Source organism: Emys orbicularis, chromosome 8, assembly GCF_028017835.1.
Source record: "Emys orbicularis isolate rEmyOrb1 chromosome 8, rEmyOrb1.hap1, whole genome shotgun sequence".
NCBI classification, from domain to species: Eukaryota; Metazoa; Chordata; order Testudines; family Emydidae; genus Emys; species Emys orbicularis.
The window spans coordinates 11,597,017-11,620,949 of NC_088690.1; the positions used below are offsets into that span (position 1 = coordinate 11,597,017).

Genomic DNA, 23,933 nt, shown 5'->3' on the forward strand with positions numbered 1-23,933 from the left:
ACTGACTTTGCCCCAGATTCCTAAGTGGCCCCCTCAAGGATTGAACTCACAACCCTGGGTTTAGCAGGCCAATGCTCAAACCACTGAGCTATCCCTCTATGCCCTAAAACAGGCATGCTTTCTTCTTCCTATTAGTTTTTTCCCCTCAATATATTTGTAAAAATCCATTCTCATTCCCCTAGGCCCTTTTGGCTAGTATTACATTGTTCTACTGTTTTGCTGCTCTTCTTTCCTATAAGCTGTAACTGACACTGTGCATTCACATTTGGGTGTTTCCACCTTTAAATCCATTAACGAGTGTGAGTCACTCAGCTGCTATGGTAATGGACGTCATAAGTACCGATGATAGATACAGAGACTATTAACTTATGAAGAACAGGAGTACTTGTGGCACCGTAGAGACTAACAAATTTATTTGAGCATAAGCTTTCGTGGGCTACAGCCCACTTCTTTGGCATCTGAAGAAGTGAACTGTAGCCCATGAAAGCTTATGCTCAAATAAATTTGTTAGTCTCTAAGGTGCCACAAGTACTCCTGGTGTTTTTGCGGATACAGACTAACACGGCTGCTACTCTGAAACCTGTTATTAATTTATGGTTAGTACTCAGAATGCTTAACTTATGGTTATTACTACTATGTGGTTAAATTACTGTTGCTGAGTGAATAAACTGACCACAGCAGTTTGTTACTTTATTAGTGAATAAATAAACTAACAGGAGATATTCTGTTTAGCCATTCCAGTAATGTATCGCCTTATTCTCAGCCTCAAAGCTCCATGTATATTTTGGCACAAGTAAAATAAGTACATATTGACTGCTCCATGAATGTCAAGGGACCCATTTTCAAAATTGCCCGTGGAAAAATTGTGTGGCACCTAACTTGTACATGAATTTACTCTTCTTGCACGGGCAAATTGGATAGTTACATTAAAAAAGGTCAGTTATATGTTTAACAGGCTATTTGTGTGTGCAATGACAAATTTGCAGAAGCAACTGCGATAACCAAATGTGCAACCTAGGCATGTGATTGTGTCTGGTTTTTACATAAAAGCGTAAAGATTCAAGAGGGCTTTGCCATGAGCCCTGTGTCGGGGCAGTGTGTTGTTGTGCTTCCCCAAGAGTAGACCAGGAAGCAGATTGTGACTCCTGCTTCCCAGTTTCCTCCTGCTCTAGTGATGGGGTCACACATTGTACCAGCCCTCTGCTTGCTACAGTGACCTGGTGTAGCTGCACTGTCCCGCACATTGGGGAGTGAAGCCCATACCCACCCTGCCCATCCACCTATGTGGGAGGGGGGAGCAGAGGCTCTTCAAGCCCTCAAACATCACACAGCTGCCTTTGTAGTGCTTTACTGCTCCCTAATTTCCCTGCACAGGCACATAAGACAGGCCACCATCTAGCCCTAAATTTGTTCAGCACTGCTTTGAACTAGGCCCAGGATCATGAAGATTTATGTTATCCCAAGCTGTGTTACGATCTACTAATAAACCTGGAAACACCAAGGTTTCACTTGGCTTTGGTTAATGTTTAATTTTTAAAACAATTTCTAGTTTCTTTTAAATATAGAGCACAGTAAAAAAATAAAATTAAAGGAGCAGTACAACATGGTGTCAAGTTTTAGTGTGACCCTTTCATGCAGCTGTTATCACTATGGAGAGTTGCTTGTCAAATCTTTCATCACAAATAACTATTTATTAGCAGACAACTCCTGATATTTACAGGATCTCCTTCATCTTGCACTGTTTGGTGAAGTTGTCTAGAGCTGAAGTGCAGCTTAACCTTAATAGTAGATTGAATGAAATAATAGTGGTGGGATTTAATGCTCAGGTTCCTGCTATCCAGTAGATTAATTAAGAAAATGCTTTGTTTTTCTGCTTTGCCAATCTCCAGTCCGGCATGTTTTGTTATCAGTTCAGAGCAGTATCGGGGGGAGGAAGGGCGAGTATTGTTCTAAAACAAACAAAAAACTATTTTATAAAAGTGAAGTTAAATATTGCAAGTAATCTAACTTTCACAGGGTCGTTTTATGCAGAATAATTTTGATGTTAATTAGACTACTAGAATCAAATTCTGCTCTCCATTACATTCATACAATTATACTGTTTTTTGAGGTGTAACGGAGAGCAGAATTTGACCTTTAATTGTCAAATGGCCCCTGGAAGAAGATTGAAATGGCTTGATCAAGAAGATGCACATTTGTTCTAAAGCCGGGTTACAAATGTAGCAACTTTTTCAGTTTAACAGCATTTGCAAACTGTTGCTGATTTTGTTCAAATGTATTCGTTATTCTTAAGAATTCACTGAGTTCGCTTGGACTATTTGCCATTTGTTATTCACATTATATGATTAATCAGCTGAGTCACATGATATTGATTTTGTGCAGTTACTGAAACAAAACTAATGAATAAATCACTTCCAAATAATTAAATAATAAATAATTTAAAAATTCATGGACCTCTTGAATTGTGAACATTTTTACAAATACCCTGCCATTGTCTGAATACCCATGAACAATTTGATCCTACAAACCCGAGTGAACTGAACTGTGTGCCTTTATTTGCAAAAATATGAACAAATCATTTTTGGAGGATCACCCTGTCTAGAGAAGATGGAGGAATTGCCTTTGTGCCCTAAATACAGGTTAACACCTTTTGAATCTAACACATAAATGTACTGACTCCTATCAAGCTCCATCAATAAAAGGAAAAACTCAAAAGTCTCTGTAACATACAACCAGTTCTCTAGTTTCACACCAGTCACCATTTTTAATTATTGTTACTTACATTACAGTGCCACCCAAAGCCCTTAATCAGATTCAGGGGTCCTTTATGTTAGGTATTGGACAAACAGAGGTAGAGGGAGGCACTGATCCCATGGCTAGCAGATCTGTAACTAGAAAGATGTGTTCTCTGGTGTGGACAGGGCACTAGATGAAAATACTTTGGCTCTATTCCTGGCTCTGCCACTGACCAACTGTGTGACCTTGGGCAAGTCACTTCTCTGTGCTTCTGTTTCCTCTCTTGCCCTTTGTGTGTCTTATCCATTTAGATTGTAAGCTCTTCTGGGCAGGGACTGTCTTCTACTACACCGGACTGTCAGGGGCCTAGGCTGCAGCAGAGCCAATCTCCTGGCAAACTAATGAGTGCAGCTGGCCCTGATTGACCTGCGCCTGCCTGCTCCAGCCCCCAGCATCTTTCTGACTCTCAGCTGAGAACCTCAGCTCCACCTTCTAACGGTGACTCTGGTTAACCCTTCAGCTTAGGCTTCTTTTTTTGACTCTGGCTCTGATCCCCTTCTGTGCTTTTTAACCATGACTTCAGTTAATCCAGTGGTCCCCAACCTTTTTCGTCTGGCAGGTGCCAGACGACGAGCCACGGAGGACCGTGGCAGCGGACGAGCATCTGCCGAAATGCCGCCGACAAGCGGCAACGTCAATAGGCGTTGCCGCTGAAATGCCGCCGATTTTTGGCGGCATTTCGGCGGCGACGCCTCTGGATGACGACAAGCGGCGGCATTTCCATGGCGATGCCTATTGACGTTGCCGCTTGTCAGCGGCATTTCGGAGGATGCTCATCTGCCGGCCAGTACGTGGGCGGACTTAGACGCCCTGGCGGGCGCCATGGCACCCGCGGGCACCGCATTAGGGACCCCTGAGTTAATCTTTTGGCTTAGGCTTTTGGGCTCTGATGTCTGGCTATGGCCCTTGGCTTCTCTCCTGGATCCGCCCCATCTGGATTCATCTCTAAGTGATAGGCCAGACTCTTGTTCCAGCCAGTAGCCCAGACCACCTATGACTCGGTTGCCGACAGTTTAAGCAGCCCAAAAGATTGAACAAGGGCAGGTAAGGGGCCAGACTGCCTTTCAGCTGGATTCTGCAGAGACAGCCATCTCCCTGCTGGACATTGTGGGAATCCTGCAGACCTTACAGGCCCAGGTTAAGGCCTTGCTGATACAAACTGAAGCCCTACAGGCTCAAGCTATTATGCCCAAATCTGCTGCCCCAGCTTCTACGGAGATTCCAATGCTGGATAAGTTTGACAGGAACCATAACAAGTTCTGTGGCATCATGAACTTGTGCCGGCTCCTGTTCATGTTTTGGCCCCAGTCATTCTCCACTGATCAGACTCAAGTAGGGCTTATTATTTGTTTGCTACCTGGGGAGGCCCTGGCCTGGACATCTCCCCGCCTGGAGATTTTTAGCCCTCTTTATGAAGAGTTCATCTAAGCCATGGTGATTGTGTTAGGTGATGTGAATCACACATTGTCTGCCAACAGCATACTTAAGGGACCACGTTAGGGGAACAGGTTGATCACGATGTTTGCTGCAGAGTTCCAGCACCTGACAGCAAACACTAATGCAGTACTACCATTTCCAACACATGTTAAGCGAGGAAATCAAGGAAGAGCTAGCATGGGTAGAACTGCCGCCTGACCTGAACACCTGGGTCAAGCTGTGTGCTGGACACCTGACTAAACACCACCTGGAGAGAAATTCAAGTTCCCAACTCTCTTCCACATTCTCATCACGGGGATCCGGGCAGATCAGTCGGCTTCAACCTCGCCTCTGATGCACAGAAGAGCTAGCTTTGTGCTTCAGGCCCAGGCCTGTATTGTGGCGAATTTGGACACTATGCTATGGGATGCCCCACTAAGAACTGAGCGGTGTGTCAACCAGAAAGCCTCCAGGCCTCAGCCCCAATAGGGGGGTCTGGGCTGAACCTGTGTTTCCCCCCCTCCAGGAACTTCCACCTCTTGTCTACCAGCACCCTGGCTTTTGATGGACACCATGCCAGCACCCTCCAACTACCCCTCAGGCTACAACATTCCACCATATCAGAGGCTGACCTGAAGGTGCTTGTGGACTCAGTGGCCTCTGACAATTTCATCGGCTTAGACTTTGCCCAGGTTCACTATATTCCAACTCAGTGCATGAGCATTCCCTATTTGGTGGAGTCTGTTGACAGATCCCTCCTCTCCTCTGGCCCAGTTACTCATCAAATGGCATAGCCTAAAGCCTTGTTACTGTGCTCCAGGGTCAGCAGGAGGTCCTAGAGCTCTGTCTCATCCAAACACCTCACTCCCCTGTTATCCTCGGCATTCCCTGGCTTGTCTCCCACAATCTGCATATCCAGTGGGGACCAGGCATGGCATGCTTCACATTGAGACTCTGCCAAGTCTTAACAAACTCTTTGGGGGGCTCTGCTGGGCCAAGATTTTTACTAAGTTGGACCTTCATGGGCCATACAAACTGGTCCAAATTACAGAAATCGATGAATGGAAGACTGTGTTCCATGCCCATTATGGGCATTTTGAATATTTAATTATGCTTTTTCGGTTATGTAATATTCCAGTGATGTTCCAGCATTTAATCAGTGATATCTTCTGGGACATACTGGACCAGTTTGTGGTTATTTATTTGGACGATATTCTCATTCTTTCCAAAAACCAGATGCTGCACAAGCAATAGGGCCTATGTTCTCAACACACTCTGCCAAAACCATCTTTACAACAAACTAGAGAAATTTGAGTTTGATAGAGATACAATCGAGTTTCTGCCATCTCCAGGTAGAATGCCACAAAAGTTTAGTGGTTTCTTGGGTTTGCCAATTTTATAGGTTTTATCAAAGGATTCTCTCACCTTTTTGTCCTGAAAACTGCGCTCTTTTGAAAAGGGGTCCACTTTCGTCTGGTCATCAGAGACACAGATTGCGTTTGGTCAGCTAAAGAGATCTTTTACCTCAGCTCCCATTCTGTACACCCGAATCCTGCCAAGCCCTTCACCATAGAGGCAGATGCTTTGAACTTTTCCATTGGAGATGTTCTGTCACAACATACTGGCTCTCATAAACAGTTCCATCCCTACACCTTTTATTCATGAAAACTAACAGCCACTGAGAAGAATTATGATATCTGAGACAAGAAGTTACTGGTGATAAAGGCAACATCTGAAGAATGGAGACAACTTCTAGAGGGAGATCGGTTCTCGGTCCAGGTCATTACTGATCCCCCCCCCCCCCCCCCACATACACACTGTTTTTTGACTGTGGTTCAGATTAACCCTTTGGCTTAGGCTTTGGTTTTTTGATACCTGACTACAACTTTGGGCTTCCCTCCTGGACCCACCCCTGCTGGATTCAGCTCTTAACTGGTAGGCAGGACTCTTGCTCCAGCCACTAGGCCAGACTACCTATGACTTGGGTGCTGACATGGACACATGTTTTGTGCCTCTAGGCGCTACGGTAATACAAATAACGAAGAAGAAGCCATGTACTTGCTCTGAAAAGCTTAAATCCAAGAAGACAAGTGGCATACAAAGGGTGGAGGCAGAAGAGACAATTCAATTTTATATGAATCTATATTTTCATATTTATGCATATTTTCCTTTTTTTTTTTTAGTTTTGTATCACATAAATAGCTTTCTCCAAGTGCCCATCACCTAAGCCACCATATATTGTCTGCTTCCTTATAGGCCTTTCAGCAGAAATGGAGTTTTAAAATGGATTTTAGGGAGCAGCAAATCAGTGCTGTCTCTCTCTGTGGTACCTTTAATAATTGATTTCTGACAGTTCTGCTTTTTATGATTTACAAAACTTTAAAAATGACCAGTGCTGTTGATCATACTTTGAAATTGTTAGAGCATAGATGAGATACTTTTAAGAGTTAAACTGATGCTTTTACATTAGAATACAAATGCCTGCTAATGTTTAAATACTGTAAATTACCTGTTAAAATATTAACAGATTTTTTATAGATTCAGTTAAACAGAACAAAGAAAAGATCAAAAGGCAAGATGACTAACTATTTGGAAGCAAACCATTTGTTAGATGGTCACAATGTTTCTGGAAACACGGGTTGTTTGGAAATCTTAGTAACAACACAGATAGCCAGCTTAATATGTTTTATTTCTAAGAGTCAGCAGTTGTCCTCTGGCTTTTGATTTACCCTCTGCTTGCCAACTAAATCTTCTAGATGAAAACTGATTACATTGCACACACTAAACTAATGTTATGTTTCTGGCTTTGAACCACAGAGGAAATAAATTCCACATCACAAGGTAGAAATTCCCTCTTTAACTCTCCCACATGGTGTCTAACCATTGCAGCTTGTATGGCATCAGATCCTAAGAAGTACTGGGCACCTGCAGCTTACACTGAAATAAATGGTAGTTATGGGAGCTCAGCATCTCTCAAGATTTGGCCCATGGCCTGAAATATCATCTGCAGAGGTCCAAGGCCCAAACTGAGGGGGAAATTCTCTTTGTTATGATAAAGTAATTTTACATGTATGCAGAATATCTTCTGTCTGATAATCCCAAATGTATTTAAAGCATTAATGAATGAAGCCTCAAAATATCCCTCTATTATCATCTTAATTTTACAGACAGGCAAACAGACACTTAAAGGTTAAGGGCCCAGTTCTGACACCTTTACTCACATTAGAATGACTTGTGGAGTCAGGTACTACTCAAGAGGCCTAATGCTCCACCTCCTTGCACCTTGTGTAGTCCACTGCACCTGTGAAAAGTGAGTGCAAAATGCAACCAGTTCAAAATGATAGTATTCTACACTCACTTTTCACAGAGATAAATTACTCCACAAGGTACAATTCAGTGGAGAATCAGGCCCAGCACGAGTAAGGGGGAAAGAAGCTGGCCCTAGGTGTCATATTGAAGGTTACACATGAAGTCTGTGGCATAGCTTAGAAAAAAGCCTAGGTCTTGCAATTCCCAGTCCTGTGCCTTAACCATTAGTCCCCTTTTCAGTCCTAAGTGGAGTACAGGATCAGGTCCAAGAGGTGAATATAGCTGGACCGCTTGGTAATAGTGACCATAATATAATTAAATTTAACATCCCTGTGGCGGGGAAAACACCACAGCGGCCCAACACTGTAGCATTTAATTTCAGAAAGGGGAACTACACAAAAATGAGGAGGTTAGTTAAACAGAAATTAAAAGGTACAGTGCCAAACACGAAATCCCTGCAAGCTGCATGGAAACTTTTTAAAGACACCATAATAGAGGCTCAACTTAAATGTATACCTCAAATTAAAAAACATAGTAAGAGAACAAAAAAGAGCCACCGTGGTTAAACAACAAAGTAAAAGAAGCAGTGAGAGGCAAAAAGGCATCCTTTAAAAAGTGGAAGATAAATCCTAATGAGGAAAATAGAAAAGAGCATAAACTCTGGCAAATTAAGTCTAAAAATATAATTAGAAAGACCAAAAAAGAATTTGAAGAACAGCTAGCCAAAGACTCCAAAAGTAATAGCAAAATTTTTTTAAATACATCAGAAGCAGAAAGCCTGCTAAACAACCAGTGGGGCCATTGGACGACCGAGATGCTAAAGGAGCACTCAAAGACGATAAGGCCATTGCGGAGAAACTAAATGAATTCTTTGCATCGGTTTTTACTGTTAAGGATGTGAGGGAGATTCCCAAACCTGAGACATTCTTTTTGGGTGACAGATCTGAGGAACTGTCCCAAATTGAGGTGTCATTAGAGGAGGTTTTGGATCAAATTGATAAACTAAACAGTAATAAGTCTCCAGGACCTGATGGAATTCAAATGTGAAATTGCAGGACTACTAACTGTCTCTTAAGCAAAATAAGCAGTCATGGGATAAGAGGGAAGGGTCTCTCATGATTGGTAACTGGTTAAAAGATAGGAAACAAAGGGCAGGAATAAATGGCCAGTTTTCAGAATGGAGAATGTAAATAGTGGTGTTCCCCAGGGATCTGTACTGGGCCTAGTCCTATTTAACATATTCATAAATGATCTCGAAAAAGGGGTAAACAGTGAGGTGGCAAAATTTGCAGATGATACAAAACTACTCAAGATAGTTAAGTCCCAGGCAGACTGCGAAGAGCTACAAAAGGATCTCACAAAACTGGGTGACTGGGCAACAAAATGGCAGATGAAATTTAATGTTGATAAATGCAAAGTAATGCACATTGGAAAACATAATCCTAACTATACATATACAATGATGGGGTCTAAATTAGCTGTTACCACTCAAGAAAGAGATCTTGGAGTCATTGTGGATAGTTCTCTGAAATTATCCACTCAATGTGCAGCGGCAGTCAAAAAAAGCAAACAGAATGTTGGGAATCATCAAGAAAGAGATAGATAATAAGATAGAAAATATCATATTGCCTCTATATAAATCCATGGTACGCCCACACCTTGAATGGTGCAGATGTGGTTGCCCCCTCTCAAAAAAGATATATTGGAATTGGAAAAGGTTCAGAAAAGGGCAACAAAAATTATTAGGGGTATAGAACGACTTCCGTATGAGGAGAGATTAATAAGACTGAGACTTTTCAGCTTGGAAAAGAGGCGACTGAGGGGGGATATGATAGAGGTCTATAAAATCATGAGTGGTATAGAGAAAGTAAATAAGGAAGTGTTATTTACTCCTTCTCATAATACAAGAACAAGGGGCCACCAAATGAAATTAATAGGTAGCAGGTTTAAAACAAACATAAGAAAGTATTTTTTCACGCAATGCATTGTCAACATCTGGAACTCTTTGCCAGAGGGTGTTGTGAAGGCCAATACTATAACAGGGTTCCAAAGGGAGCTAGATAGATTCATGGAAGATAGGTCCATCAATGGCTATTAGCCAGGATGGGCAGGAATGGTGTCCCTAGCCGCTGTTTGCCAGAAGCTGGGATTGGGTGACAGGGCATGGATCACTTGATGATAACCTGTCTGTTCATTCCCTTTGGGGCACCTGCCATTGGTCACTGTCAGAGGACAGGATACTGGGCTTGATGGACCTTTGGTCTGACCCAGTATGGCCGTTCTTGTGTTCTTAGGTTCTTAAACACAGTTCTCTCTTTTGAGGCCCAATGGAGTGTCCACCAAGCTTCTAGCAAAGGATGACTGCGTGTGACCTCTTTTGAGACAGTCATCACTTCTGTTAATCAGGAAGTTGCCCTTCAGTGAAAATGAGCACTCTCCCACCTTTTGAGACAGTCATCACTTCTGTTAATCAGGAAGTTGCCCTTCAGTGAAAATGAGCACTCTCCCACCACAGCTCTTGTAGCTTCAGCCAGCATTTAACACCATTCTTTGCTGTCAGCCTAAATCTTTGTGTATGTGAGAAAGTTGTACCGATTGCACTAAATAGGTCTAGTTGATTCCTTATTGATGTAAACCACGTTGATGGAAGGCACTCAAACAGAAATAAGTGTCCACACAAGTGAGTTATGTGATTTAAGTTAAATCAGCACAACTTCCTCGTTTAGACAAGGCCTAAAATAAGCCTGAAAGTGGACAGTAGGGTCTGGGGCATATGCCTCAACATCCAGTGAGCATTGCACAAATCATAAAAACATGTAACTGTTTCTAAACCTCACATACTATATAGGCCTAAGACAAAGAGATTCCTCTAATACAGCCTAAACCCAGAGCAACAGAATCTTCATTTTCAAAGAACCTAACACAAGAGTAAAAGGGGGTTGGACTAACCCAAACCAGTTTATGCAGATAGGAGTATTCTTCCCCTATATGACTTACACCAAAGACCTACATGCTGAAAAGAGTATGAGAATGCAAAATTTGCGTGCTTTCCTTCATCACTATAGAATATAATACAAACCATACCCTAGGATCTAGAAATATTCTAATACCAGTTTAACCACTTGATCATATTGGTTGGACAGTATGAAGAAGTTTTCATGGATGTTCATTGTTTTATAGATCAACAGGGGATTGATGGTGAAGGCACTCTGCACACAAAGCTAGAATGGACTTGGTTATTCGCAAAACAAGTACATCTCTGCTGCTTCATATGCCTATCATCAACTCGAGGGCAAGGGAGCTACACATGGGAATATGGTGTGCAGTTAGGATCCAGTCAAAGCTTGGCTCATAGGTGATAAATCCTGGAGGGGGCTAATAATGAGATTGTCCTGTTTTGGGGATATTAATTAACAAGATCATCATCTGTAATAAGATTATCCTGCCACCAGATAAAGTAGTGATGAGACAGTCCTCAAAAGTAATTAACTATGGAGGCACAACAGGGGTAACCAGTAGAAGGGTGAAAGGCTGAATAGGGTTTGCAGTTCTCAGGCAAGGCACATCCTGTTAATTTCATGCAATGCCCAAGTTAGAAAAGGAAGGGGTAGAAATTACCTGTCTGAAGGCTGTGGGTGAGATGGGGCATGCTACATTTTAAGCAAACCCTGAGAATCACTTTCAAGAAGAGAAGTCCAGTAACTAATATGACAAGTCTGACATTTTTTCTCAGTTGTCTTCAGGTGTTTGTTGATGCCAAAAGGAAGAGGAGATCCAGTCTACCACACACCCCCAGCATCACAACTATTGCATAACATAAGTAATATGCAGTCATTCCTCCAAGAGAGGGTCTCCTCACTATTGGTCTGAGCAGCCCTAAGAGTTCTTATAATGGGTTGGAAGAATGTCAGTGAAAAATATGCTTCTTAATTTCTAGAAAAATAGAGAAGTCAGGAGAGGTGAGCTTCCAAATGGTTGTCTATCTTAAATCAAGCTGACCTTATCAAATTCAGGTTTTCCCTCTATTCTAGGTTCTTATAATGCACATTCTTGACTATTATCAGAGGGGTAGCCGTGTTAGTCTGAATCTGTAAAAAGCAACAGAGGGTCCTGTGGCACCTTTAAGACTAACAGAAGTATTGGGAGCATAAGCTTTCGTGGGTAAGAACCTCACTTCTTGCATCTGAAGAAGTGAGGTTCTTACCCACGAAAGCTTATGCTCCCAATACTTCTGTTAGTCTTAAAGGTGCCACAGGACCCTCTGTTGATTCTTGACTATGTAAGTAAACAAAAATACTCCCAGTAGTTTCACAAGCTTCTTTCAAGATTTTGTATTAATTCACTTTTAACTTCTTAGCAGACACACATTTCAATATCTTCCAACCGATATCTGGCTCTCATGTACTATAATGTCACTCCTCATCAGGCCTCTGAAATTGATCAGCCTTGAAGTCACATGAAAAATGTTTGATACATGAAATGAAGTCACCAGACATATGGTAAAGCATTCAAAGAGTTGTTTGGTGTTTGTCAAAGTTTGGGCAAATGGGAGTCCTACAACTTAAAATACTTTTCAGCCATCTGAATAGTTATGGCAACCCTTGCACTTTCCATCATTTCTGCAAAAACATGAATGTTCTTTTCACACCACTCCCAGGAACTATTTGTTAATTTTATTACAGCAAAATATGCCCTTGACTATAAGGTTGAATAGCTTTTCCAAAATGTATATTAGAATAGTTAATGCTAACAAATTTTGGAAGAGATATTAAATGTCATGGTCGAAAGTTTAAGCCAATGCCAAGCTAGTAGGGACTGAGACAATTCTTGCACCTTCCTTTAAAGTTTAAAGTGTCTGATGTTGGGCACTATGTGAGACAGCATAATGAACTAGAGCAGATCTCAGGTCTGATCCACTATGGCAATTCCTATATTTCTATAAATTCCTCTCTCTGACACACAACCCCATGACCTCAATTTTTGAAATGAACAAAAAATCTGATGTGTGTAATGTTCCAGTAAAATAGGGAAAATATTTCAGGGGCTTCTTTGTGCTCCTTGGAGTAGTCTGCTTCTGCCTTTTCCTGATTCAGCCTAGTTGATCCAATAAATCCTTGGTGAACTCATGCATTCCCAGGGTCCAACAATCATCCATAAGGCTGGTCATCTAAGCTGTACCCACTGCAAGTTCTGTGTTCACTATGAGTCCATATGTTTCTGGGTTTATGGGCCATCAAACCTCATTAAAGCTGACTTACTGTAACTTGTTGGTCTTTAAATGCTGCAGAACTGATGGCCCATATTAGCGTTACTTGTAGGGTATAGAATTTTATTTGTAACAAATGAAATGTACTCCACTCTTTCATGAGGCTTTAGTTAGCTCTACATTTACATTGCTCCATTTCCTGAAAAACAATTTATTGTTTCATAATATGACCATTTCTAACTTGCCTTTTCTAAACTGATGTATCAGGTCACATCAGAAAATCCCACTAATCGGGGGTGGAACTTTATTAAGTCATTGAACTTACTCTGAGTTTACATAATAAGAGCAAAATTTTGCCAATAGCTATCCCCATTCACTCGTGGCATATAGACTCTGAAACATAACAGCATTTATCATCCTAACAGAAACATCTAGCTAAAATGTTGTATCTAGTATGGTTGAATTCATTAGGAAGAATGATCCCCAATAGTAATACTTTGCACTTATGTAGCACCTTCTATGAGAGCATCTCAGTGTGATTTACAATTTTTACTCATCTACAAAAATTAAAGTTCTATCCAATACCAGGTATGTTTGTTTGGGCTCCAGTTTAGTAGTCTAGGAGGAAGGAACAAAAAGGGGATGGTAATGGTAAGATCTCAATGGACTGTAAGATATCTGGGCTAAAATCTTAAGGGGAAGTTGGAAGGGGAAAGAAAGATCAAGAATTTAGGGATTTTTAAAAAAATAGTTGGAAGGGGAAAGAAAGATCAAGAATTTAGGGATTTTTTTAAAAATACAAGACTGGATGTAATAAAAAAGTTTTATTTTGAACTACCTAGTAATGGCACAAATAACTGAGACTATTTATTAGTGTATTTCATGTGTGCTTTGAGTAAAATTTGCTTAAGCAAAGCAAAACATAGATTTTAAAACAACTTCTGACTAAGCGTGGGGGGAACTCCCCAGATTTCCATTGACCCTAATTAGAAAGTCTCATGGCAAACAGATGACAACTCCTCATCAGCATTTTTGGGGTCATATTGGCAGTCCTTGATATACATGGGTGCTTGGGAAAACTTTTACTTACATTAGTAAAATCAGAACCATCCTAGCCTTCTGTAGCTTTCCTACTTCTTTCTACATAGCTTCCTCTTTAAAAGGCTGCATTCCTTTTTTACCTGCCTCAACATCAAAAACATACCCTTGGAAAGGGAAAACGTGTCTCTTCACCACCACCAGAAGCCATCTGGATATTGCTTTGAAATAGATGGATTATGGATAAAGTTATCAAAAGGGATTAGTGTGATGAGAAAGACATTAATCCTGTCAAGAAGTAATGGTCAAGTATTAACCACCAACAGTCATTACTAGACTCATGTTTGCTTTCATTCATCCCCCACACTGAGTCCTATTCTCATTTCGTAATTGCTTGCCATGGAAAAGCCCTTCCTAAACATGATCTCCCAATGAGATTGGGAAGCCCCTCTAACAACTACATTAGAGATGATTACATTACTTTCAGCAGCATGGAAGTGCAGTGCAGTTCAGGGTTCTCTAATGCTTGTTGATTTATCAGTCATGCTTCTGTTTACCTTTTTTGTCAAGGTCAATCTTTGAAAGCCTCATCATTATAATAATTTTCATTTCTGTAGCATCCTGCCATCTTAAAGTACTTTACAAACATTAAAGAATTTAGCCACAGGTGAAATAGGGAAGCATTATTATCCCCATTTAACACATGGGGAAACCAAGGCACAGAGACATGAGGAGACTTGTTTGAGGTCAAACAGGAAGTTTGCAACACAGCAAGGAACAGATCCCAGGTCTCTTGACTGCCAGTCCTGCATTTTAATCACAGAACTATCCTTCAAGACAATAAGTCTACAAAGTTATCTACATATGAGGAAGGAGTTGTACACTTCTGCTTCCTCAAGCACACGTATATCTGCTTTTTCTGCAAACTACTCCACTCCTGTGGGAATACCATTTTGGAACGGACTGTAACTCTAAAAAGAGACTTTACAGTGATGACAAAGATAGAACAGAGCAGCTTGAAGGGGGAATTTCATAGTGCAGCAAATGAAGGAACAGAACATTTATACTGAAAAAATGCTTTTCCACAGTATTTTCTGATCATAATGCCCCAGGAATATAAGGTGATTTTAGAGCTAGTCTAAAATTTTTGAAATTTTGACCAGAAGTTGAAATAATATTCCACAATATTTCCTCCTCATTTTTATTAGTTCTTATATGCATTAATAATAAATTGACAAGTGTTGAAACCACTGCCTATCATGCTGATCAATATTATCTCATTGTTTCCCTGTACTCTTCAGTCTGTCTTTATACATCTGTTGTCTCTTGTCTTCTACTTAGATTGTAAACTCTTTGGTGTAGGGACTGTCTTTTTGTTCTGTGTTTGTACAGTACAATAGGGTCCTAGTCCATGACTGGGGCTGCTAGGTACTACTATAATAAATACATAAATAATAATAATAAAAGAATCTAGCCCAGAATCCACCCCATGCATTCTGTTCTCCCAGTGCATTACAGCAAGCTCTGCACCAGTTCAGGAGGTCCCCAAAACACTGCAGGAAATATTTAATTAAATAAAAAGCAGTGCAGCGCTAAGCGGGATTTGGAGTTACCATAAGGAAATAGAATAAACAAACACTTGGGTCCTGTATGCCATGGTCATGGGCCTTCTCTATTAGGCTGGGATAGCACTGTAGTTTTTAGAACTAATATTGGGCATGGGAGTTAAAGGGAGGGACAAAGAAACAAAATCTTTTCCAGCTCAAAAATCTCTCCACCCCCCAAAATGTCCTCCTGAGTCTTTCTCCTTCTTCCATCCATTCTCCCTGAATCCAGGCAGTGATGCAGGGTCATCCAAGCCTTTAACCTCAGTATGGCTTCATGACAGGACATATTTTTCCTGTTTCCACTGAGAGCTGCTACTGCCTAATAGCTCTGCCCTTCCAGCCCTATGGGCCCTATCTTGCTACCATTAAATACTATGGCAAAATTATCTTTGATGTGAGCAGGACAGCACATGTTTCATGTCCCACTGAGGGTATAAGCCAGGCAACTTTTACATCACTGCTTCCCTTCCAAGTTGTCCAGTGCACTGGGCCACCCGGATAGACCCAGGAAGGTAGGAAGGAACATACAGCAGACTTTGATCACAGAGAGATAAAAAGATCTGAGAAACTGTAGTGTTAGCAGCATTCATAAAATGCAAGCTGTTACATTGACTTGAAATGCTTTAATAAAGAAACTCTTTCCCAAAGCCAGAACTCAGGATGCAAATGAAAAGAATTCATATAAATTAGATAAATAGGGCTTTGGATTCATGGAAAAAATCCATTTAATGGTCTTTAATTTTCTGGCTTGCCAATTCTTTCAAGTGTCTTTAGATTAAGAAAAGAATAAACAAAGTTTAAAACAGTCAGTTTGAATTATAGATAAACAAACGAAAGATTCATTCAACTGTTTATGATTCACAGATGTTTTTATCCTGAGGAAACAGAAGAAATCCACCCAACTCCTCCAATGTCACATGTCACTGCTGCTCAATGTATGAAACACTGTCCAAGTGTTTGAAGGCATTTAGAAGGTACAGAAATGTTCTGTCAGATCCAGGGCCGGCTCCAGGCACCAGCTTAACAAGCAGGTGCTTGGGGCGGCCAAGGGAGAGGGGCGGCACGTGCGGCAATTCGGGGGTGGCAGGTCCCTCACTCCCTCTAGGAGCGAAGGACCTGCCGCCGAACTGCCACCGCCGATCGCGGCTTCTTTTTTTTTTTTCTTCGCTTGGGGCGGCAGAAATGCTGGCCGGCCCTGGTCAGATCTACAAATTACTTATACCCAGCTGGTAACTGCTTTGGCCCTTTCCACACCCGTTCACTTTGTGATCACAGATGCCCATCACGCAAAATTGGATCCTGACCTTTCCTACGTAATTTCTATTGGGTTAGTCCAATTTAGAGATTACAACATGCATAACTCTTTACAACATGACATGTTTTACTACCAACTTTGCTCTTTTTTTACAGATAAGACGGAGAAAATATGACAAAATTGAATATATTGGGTCAGATTCTAGCCCCTTTGTAGCCAAAAGGACCTGAACTATCCCCTGGAGAACTCCCTTAGTGCAGGAACAGCTCAGGGCTGGTGTACGCAGCCCTACTTCATCCCTGCTTGCAGCCCCCAGCACAGAGGTATGCCAGGGCAGGTGCAGGGGCCAGAGTGCTCTATGCTCCAGTTATTCTGAGCTGCAGAGCAGCACATAGGCAGCCATACATATTACATAGGGTATGTCTACACTACGAGAGTAGTTCGATTTTACTTAAATCGAATATGTGGAATCGATATTACAAAGTCGAACGTGTGTGTCCACACTAAGGACAGTAATTCGACTTTGTGAGTCCACACTAACGGGGCAAGCGTCGACATTGGAAGCGGTGCACTGTGGACAGCTATCCCACAGTTCCCGCAGTCCCCGCTGCCCATTGGAATTCTGGGTCGAGCCCCCAATGCCTTCTGGGGAAAAAAATGTGTCGAGGGTGGTTTTGGGTAACTGTCGTCATCCAACAGTCACTCCCGCCCTCCCTCCCTGAAAGCGCCGGCGGGAAATCAGTTCGCGCACTTTTCTGGTCAGTGACAGCGCGGACGCCACAGCACTGCGAGCATGGAGCCCGCTGCAACCATCGCTGCAGTTATGGCCGTTGTCAACACCTCGCACCTTATCGTCCACCTTTCCCAGAGGCAGATGCTGAGAAATCGGACGAGGAGGCTACGGCAGCGCGGTGAGGACCTGAAGTCTGAGAGTGGCACAGACCTGTCACAAAGCACGGGACCCCGCGCCGAGGACATCATGGTGGCAATGGGTCATGTTGATGTTGTGGAACGGCGATTCTGGGCCCGGGAAACAAGCACGGACTGGTGGGACCGCATAGTGCTGCAGGTCTGGGATGAATCACAGTGGCTGCGAAACTTTCGCATGCGTAAGGGAACTTTCCTTGAACTTTGTGAGTTGCTGTCCCCTGCCCTGAAGCGCAAGGACACCCGGATGCGAGCAGCCCTGACTGTCCAGAAGCGAGTGGCCATAGCCCTCTGGAAGCTTGCAACGCCGGACAGCTACCGGTCAGTCGCGAACCACTTTGGCGTGGGCAAATCTACCGTGGGGGTTGTTGTGATGCAAGTAGCCAACGCAATCGTTGAGCTACTGCTCTCAAAGGTAGTGACCCTGGGAAACGTGGAGGTCATCATAGATGGCTTCGCCGCGATGGGATTCCCAAACTGCGGTGGGGCTATAGATGGAACTCACATCCCTATCCTGGGACCGGACCACCAGGCCAGCCAGTACATTAACCGAAAGGGCTACTTTTCAATGGTGCTGCAAGCACTGGTGGACCATAGGGGACATTTTACAAACATCAACGTCGGATGGCCGGGCAAGGTTCATGACACTCGTGTTTTCAGGAACTCTGGTCTGTTTAGACGGCTGCAGGAAGGTATTTACTTCCCGGACCACAAAATAACTCTTGGGGATGTGGAGATGCCTATAGTCATCCTCGGGGACCCAGCCTACCCGCTAATGCCCTGGCTCATGAAGCCCTATACAGGCGCCCTGGACACTGAAAAAGAACTCTTCAACTACCGGCTGAGCAAGTGCAGAATGGTGGTGGAGTGTGCTTTTGGACGTCTCAAGGGGAGATGGAGAACCTTACTGACTCGCTCTGATCTCAGCGAAACCAATATCCCCATTGTTATTGCAGCTTGCTGTGTGCTCCACAATCTGTGTGAGAGCAAGGGGGAGACGTTTATGGCGGGGTGGGAGGTTGAGGCAAATAGCCTGGCTGCTGATTACGCCCAGCCAGACAGCCGGGCGATTAGAAGAGCCCAGCGGGACGCGCTGTGCATCCGGGAGGCTTTGAAAGCTAGGTTCCTGAGTGAGCAGGGTAACCTGTGACTATTAAGTTTGTTTACAGAGAAGCTGAACCTGCCCCCGTTTCTTTACCCAGTAAATGTTCACTATTCTCTCCAGTTACATACCCCGTTCACCCCGTTCACCCCCTTCCAACACACGTTTAAAAATAAAATCACTTGAAATTTGTTAATGAACACCGTTTTCTTTATTACTGTTTTCGCGGGAAAGTGTTGAACCTGGGACGCAGACTGTGGTGGGGAGCGGGTGTAGTGTAGTGATGCAAAGGACGCTTCTAAACTCCAGGAATGACAGGCTCCGCACTGGTGGACTGGTTGTTTCAACGGAGCCTACCACCCCTCCTGTTCGGGAATCTGTGTGTGGGGGCTATGTGACTTTGTGGCAGGGGGAGGACGGTTACAGATCCCCTGCTGCGTGGCTCTGTGATCCAGGATAAGGACCGCTGCATAAGATCTCTAACCGCCCTCCCCCGCCACAAAGTCACATAGCCCCCCCCTCCCTCCCACAGAACATGAAAACCACCTCCCAGACTGACCAGGGCAACTAGTGAATGCAATGTGTGTGTGCCCTGCTGCTGAACCTGCCCCCGCGTCTGTACCCTGGTAAAGGTGACTGTCCTGTCCAATTACCAACCCCCTTCCCCCCCTTCAAACAGACTCTCCTCTAAAAGAACATGATGGAAACAGTAATTAACAGAAACGTATTTTTTATTAGCAACTACACATGAAACTGGGGGATGAAACTGGGACGGGGGCTTGGGTGAGGCGGGAAGGAAAGGACTTATCAAATTTTGGGGAATGAGAGCCTTCTGGTACTTGAGCAGTCTGCAGGGGTGGAGTGAGAGTTTTCATGGACTCTGCCGCCCCTCCTTCTTGGGACTTTGGGTGAGGGGGGTATGGGACTTTGTGGCGGGGGAGGGCGGTTAGAGATAGACTGCAGCGGGGCTCTGTCCTCCTGCCTCCGGTCCTGCAGAACATCCACAAGGCGCCGGAGCGTGTCCGTTTGCTCCCTCATTAGTCCAAGCAGCGTTTGAGTCGCCTGCTGGTCTTCCTGCCGCCACCTCTCCTCCCGTTCCATGTGTGATCGGTGCATTTGGGACAAGTTCTCCCTCCACTGGGTCTGCTGGGCTGCCTGGGCTCGGGAGCAGCCCATAAGTTCCGAGAACATGTCCTCCCGTGTCCTCTTCTTCCTACGCCTAATCTGCGCTAGCCTCTGGGACTGTGATGCCAGGGTAGTTCGGGAGACAGTCGCAGCTGTGGGATGGGAAAAAGGGAGTGAATTCCTCAGAAAGATAAATTTTTGGTTGAACAAAGAACATAGTCTTTCTCTGTGAACAAGACCATGCACAGCACCTATCACATGCGCACTCAGGACAAGGTCGAATTTTCGGCCTTCGCATTCAGTGCCTGGGGTCTTGCAGTGCAGATCAGACAAGCGGGACAGGACAGCGGAATTTGGGTAACAGGCTGACATGGTAAGCCGTAGACTTGTGGCTGCTTAAAACTTTAATAATAGCACTGGCCTCCTTTCACGTTCAAAGCAATGCCAGTCCCTGCTGCCAGCAATCCGGCAAGCATGAACTCTGCCCCTGTCCCACCCCCTCGCGGCTGTCCCAGGGAAAGATCCCTGTATGCTGCTCCTCTCCCGCCTCCACCGCGTGGCTGTAAACCGCCGGTTACAGTTCTGTAAAGGAACAGGCAAGCAGTCCCAATACTAACATTCCCCTACCTAATTCAAAGCAGGTCACCATGAGCGACATCACTCTGATGAGGATTTCAGAGACGGAGAAAGAAAGGATGCTTCGGGAAAGCCTGCAAAGACCAGGGCCGTATGCTGCCATGCTCTGCAAGGCGATGATCCCCGAGTACTTGCTTGTCTCCTGGCCCGGAAACGTTTCCTACCACGGAGGACCCAATAAGGCCGCTCTCCCCAGGAACCTGATGCAAAGGCTTTCCAATTACCTCCAGGAGAGCTTCGTGGAGATGTCCCAGGAGGATTTCTGCTCTATCCCCGGACATATAGACTGGATTTTACTGTAGCTGCACTGGCAGGGACTAAACAGTAGAGCGCCTAGGGCAAAACAATCATGCTAAACCGGACATTGTTAGATTTTTTTTCAGTAGTTGCACTGCCAAGGACTGAAACGTTAAGCGCCTAGGGCAAAGTAATCATGAAAAAGCCATTGTTAATATTGTTAATATTCCTGTTCTGTTAAAAATAAATGTTTACATGTTTAAAACACTTACTGACTGATCCTTCCCCTGATTCTGTGTCCGGGTTAACGCCTGGGGACGGTTGGTAGGGGATCTCTGTAAGGGTGATGAAGAGATCCTGGCTGTCGGGGAAATCAGCGTTGTAAGCGCTGTCGACTGCCTCGTCCTCCTCATCTCCTTCCTCATCTTCCCCGTCCGCTAACATCTCCGAGGAACCGGCCGTCGACAATATCCCTTCCTCAGAGTCCACGGTCAGTGGTGGGGTAGTGGTGGCGGCCGCACCTAGGATGGAATGCAGTGCCTCGTAGAAACGGGATGTCTGGGGCTGGGATCCGGAGTGTCCGTTTGCCTCTTTGGTCTTCTGGTAGCCTTGTCTCAGCTCCTTGATTTTCACGCGGCACTGCGTTGCATCCCAGCTGTATCCTCTCTCTGCCATGGCTTTAGAGATCTTCTCGTAGATCTTTGCATTCCGTCTTTTCGATCGCAGCTCGGAAAGCACGGACTCATCGCCCCACACAGCGATCAGATCCAAGACTTCCCGATCAGTCCATGCTGGGGCCCTCTTTCTATTCTGAGATTGCATGGCCATCTCTGCTGGAGAGCTCTGCATCGTTGCCAGTGCTGCTGAGCTCGCCACGATGTCCAAACAGGAAATGAGATTCAAACTGCCCAGACAGGAAAAGGAATTCAAATTTTCCCGGGGCTTTTCCTGTGTGGCTGGTCAGAGCATCCGAGCTCGGACTGCTGTTCAGAGCGTCAACAGAGTGGTGCACTGTGGGATAGCTCCCGGAGCTATTACCGTCGATTTCCATCCACACCTAGCCTAATTCGACATGGCCATGTCGAATTTAGCGCTACTCCCCTCATTGGGGAGGAGTACAGAAGTCGAATTTAAGAGACCTCTATGTCGAACTAAATAGCTTCGTGGTGTGGACAGGTGCAGAGTTAATTCGATGTAACGGTGCTAAATTCGACATAAACTCCTAGTGTAGACCAGGCCATACATCTAAGAACAGCCTTTCCCCTCCCCATGCCTAAGTGCCCTCCCCATGCGCCTTCTGTCATAAACAACTGGTCCATTGTGTATAACAGATTTGTTCTCCGGCACTCATATCTACTCTTGCCCTCTCTTCACAGATTTTAATATATTAAGAAATATTTGCAATAAAAACTTAAAAAGGAACTAACAAAAAGCATTTGGAATAATGAGCATCTCCTGATCTCTCACTGTTGTAACCCTTGTTCTCCCCCACTGTCTGTCATCCTTGCCGTTGTCACATCTAATTTAAATATAACCTTCTCCTTCTAGGCATCTGCAAAGTGCCATGCACATCTATAACATTCATATATAAAAACATGGTAGTAGAAGCATTCATGATATTTAGTATTACATGCCCTGCCTCAAGTTTCTTTTCATGTTAGATGTGTGTGATTTGAGAGACTAGCTGGTTCAAGTGATTGATAATGAGATATAAAACTTTTCACTGTGATGATCTGGGGAATCTGTACAGCTTATTAATTCTGTTTGATATTGGAAACTGTATATATCTTTATCAAACTGCAAACTCCATTTTGAATATGAGGCTTGGTTGCATTCTCTGTTGTTCTTTTACCTCCATGATGTACTAGAATTTCAAGGGGGTAGTTAAACCTGGATGGTCCTCTATTCAAATAGAAGCAGCCTAGACAATGGCCAACTCCTCCCCTTGAGAACTGGTTTAGTAAGGGAGATCTCCTAGCAATTACATCATTTGGTAGGGGTCGGTGATCGCCAGAGGAGCTTGATCAGAGAGTCACCTGAAAGATGAGACTGGAAAGTTATAAAAGGGCAGGAGCTGTTCTACTCTGGGTCTTTGGCCATTTTCACCTGCTGAAGCTCAGGGGAGTTGCTACAGGAGCCTGGTGAGACAGACAGGCTGGCAGGGAGAGGGAACAAACCCTCCCTCTCTGAATGCAGATGGACCCCTAAGAGAAGTATGAGCTAGAGTGAGGGGCCCTGCATTCTGTGTGTTCACTGTTTTCTAAATGATCTCTTGTGCTTTATCTCCTAAGTAAAGAGTTATGGTGTTTTAGAATCCTGTGTAGAGTCTGTCTGTTGGCTTTCACTAATGTGTGTCTCTGAAGAGGAAAGCTGTAAATCAGAAGGCTCACACCTTCAGTGGAATTCTGGGGAACATATAAGAGCTGCTGGTGAGACTTGGGGGAGATGGCACTAGTTTCAGTGCCTATGCAAGTGTATTGTGGGGGTTCCCATGGCCAAGAGGAGTGTCAGATATGAGGTGTGTACCTAGTGTGTGTGCCAAGAGGCCCAAATCTGGGAATAGTGCCAAAACTTTGCCCAGTCCCAGCAAGCTAAAGGCACATGCCGTAGCTGTACCTGTTCTATGGATAACCTGAGGAATTCGGCTCCTGAGCTATTAATTCAGCCCCTTTTCACCAGCACTAAAAATTCACACACAGAAAATTATTTTGGAAAACAAATTTTTTTTCAAAACCAGAACGACTGAGACGAAGTCAAGAGTACATTTTTAGTTGGAAGACAGAAGATAACATCTCTGTAACAGACTCTTTGTTGTGTACATGTTTTAATATATTGTTAAGGACCTACAAATACTTCAATTTTTCATTGAAATGCCCCTGTTGACATTAGACAAAAAATTAAAGAAGTTTCTCTCCTCCCCTCATTATACAATGTGATTCTCATTGGCGCAATAAGCAGCTCCTCTGGCCTGGATATACTGTAAATGACACTGGAGAGGACATGGGAGGAGGAAAGCTGTTTTTGTCCTCCTTTATAATCTCCAGTCATGGAGCTGGTGACATTTAGAGTAGCCTCATGGCTGCTCTAAATTACGTTTGGCTTCCCACCACCACAACGGGCCATTACAACAGCTGAGGATCACTGGAGAGTGGCAATGCTCTGGCCAGGTCTCTTTTCCCCAGGCCGTACTCCCTACAGTGGGAGCTTGGATGGTTGATGGTATAGCGGTGCTATGCCCCTTCTATACCACCTAGGCTAGGGATTATCCCTATGTTGGAG

The 23,933-nt window shown here is 43.9% G+C and overlaps 1 protein-coding gene across 1 annotated transcript in view; it reads right to left on the minus strand.

Moving 5' to 3' along the window:
* SLC1A7 (solute carrier family 1 member 7) overlaps positions 1-23,933 on the minus strand; it is a 90,286-nt gene that overhangs the window by 49,548 nt on the left and 16,805 nt on the right. The gene's annotated exons all lie outside the window — the stretch shown is intronic.